Below are 2,240 nucleotides of genomic sequence, written 5' to 3'. Positions count from 1 at the left end.
TTTTAACCTCTGTAAGTCGCCTCAAGGTGCTCGTATGAGGTGGGACGGAGGCGAATATGCTGGTATGAGGTGGGATATAAATATAATAAATATAACAACGATTTCCAAGCTTTCCATCCAGAAGCCAATCAATAATCACACACACTTTATAAAATGTGCTGCAGCGGCTGACGTTTAAAACATGCATTTGGATCTTCTTAGGTAGCCATTTAGTCTGGCTGCTGATCACAGTCTGATCACAGTCTTTAGGAGACGAATCAGGCTGGGAAGCTGTCAGGAGCAGAGGCGGGTTTTTGCCCAGCTGCAGATTCATTTCCTCTCACTGTGCTTCTCGCACAATAATAGACGGCCGTGTCTTCGGGCTTCAGGCTGTTCATCTGCAGCTTCAGGAGGCTGTTGGAGTCATCCCTGGAGATGGTGAAGCGGCCCCTCACCGAATCCGAGTAATAAATGGAACTTGAGGATGTAGTTATGGTGCCCACCCATTCCAGCCCTTTCCCAGGAGCCTGTCTGGCCCAGTTCATCCAGTAGCTGCTGAAGGTGAACCCAGAGGCTCGACAGGAGAGTTGGATGGAGCCTCCAGGTCTTCTGAGACCACCTCCGGACTCCACCAGCTGAACTTCTGACAGAACATCTGGAAATAAAATAAAAAGTTTTCACAAGGTTTGCTTCATAATTACACTTCTCAGTCTTCAGTATCTAAAGAACAACAATTTACCTCTGAAGAACATGAAAAAGAAAACAAATTGAACCCAACGCATCTTGTCTTCCTGATGCTTTGAGACGGATTGAGGTGAATGGGGAGTCAGGCAAAGAAAAGTTGTGTCCGTGGGTGAACTGAGGTTAAGGAGGCCATAAGACTGGTTTAAACGGGAAGCTGGTCCAACATTTGCATACAGCTCTGGATAAAAGGGCACCTCCCAGCTGTCAGACGGCCTTTTTATGTGTTTACAGATATGTGGGATGATACTGAATGATTGGCCTCCATGAGCCTGGCAAGAGGCTGTACCAGATTATTAGCTTCAATACATATCACAGGAAGGCAGGTGTGGGTTCAAAACTAAAAAAAGAACGTAATAGAGTAGCTCAGCAACAGAAAAAGAAGTGTCATATAGTGTTTCTCCAGGTGTTCCACAAAAGAAGAAGAAGAAGAAGAAGAAGAAGAAGAAGAAGAAGAAGAAGAAGAAGAAGAAGAGTTTGGATTTATATCCCCCCTTTCTCTCCTGCAGGAGACTCAAAGGGGCTTACAATCTCCTTGCCCTTCCCCCCTCACAACAAACACCCTGTGAGGTGGGTGGGGCTGAGAGAGCTCCGCAAAGCTGTGACTAGCCCAAGGTCACCCAACTGGCGTGTGTGGGAGTGCACAGGCTAATCTGAATTCCCCAGATAAGCCTCCACAGCTCAGGCGGCAGAGCTGGGAATCAAACCCGGTTCCTCCAGATTAGATACACGAGCTCTTAACTTCCTACGCCACTGCTGCATCATGGTTATTTCATTTCAGTATTCTGAGCAGGGAAGATCCAAATGATACTTGGTTCCCAGGTCCATCCCTTCTTGGAGTCAAACTAAATATTATACTGGAACTTCAAGATTTTTGGACACATATATAACATACAGCTGCCTTGTACATTATCAGATTATCGATACATCAAGTTCATTATTTTTTATGTACTGTAAATTTGTTGCCCCTTTTTGTTGTGATATGGCTATCACCCATCTCATAAGGCAGAATTTGCTCAATAAAGAGGCAGTTGCTTGTAGAAAAATAGGGTTCTCTATCTATAAAGAAAGGGGAGGGTAACTTGGATAGAAAAACAAGAAATATCTTTCTACCTAGCTGGCTCCTTCAGTCAGCTTGCTGCTTGACTTTCACATGGCTAGCCAAGACTACTAGAGAGCATGTGCAGAGAGTAACAAAGGAGACATAGGTATTGCCTACTGCAGACTTGCATGGAGACCTAGCTGACCAATGGGGGTCAATTACTTGGTCACTGACGTCTGACCTCACTAACTAATTAGCACGCACTAAATTAACTCCTTCATTACTGGATTGTGTGACTGGCACTTGCCAAATCCCAACAAAATTCTTATCTTAAATAAAATTAAATATTTTCAAGGGTCGTAATGGTCTACTATGACTCTTGCACGGGTCTTTCAGATCGACTGCTGCCTCTTCCTTTAAACTGGAAATGAGTGGTATTGAACCTGGAATCTTCTTTATGCTGAGCAGATGCTGTATC

The 2,240-nt window shown here is 44.5% G+C and overlaps 1 pseudogene; it reads right to left on the bottom strand.

The window, feature by feature from the left end:
• LOC125444342 overlaps positions 1-824 on the bottom strand; it is a 3,897-nt pseudogene extending 3,073 nt beyond the window's left edge.
• Between the last annotated feature and the right edge of the window lie 1,416 nt (positions 825-2,240).

Source organism: Sphaerodactylus townsendi, linkage group LG15 (assembly GCF_021028975.2).
Source record: "Sphaerodactylus townsendi isolate TG3544 linkage group LG15, MPM_Stown_v2.3, whole genome shotgun sequence".
NCBI classification, from domain to species: domain Eukaryota; kingdom Metazoa; phylum Chordata; class Lepidosauria; order Squamata; family Sphaerodactylidae; genus Sphaerodactylus; species Sphaerodactylus townsendi.
This window is presented reverse-complemented; position numbering and strand designations above follow the sequence as displayed.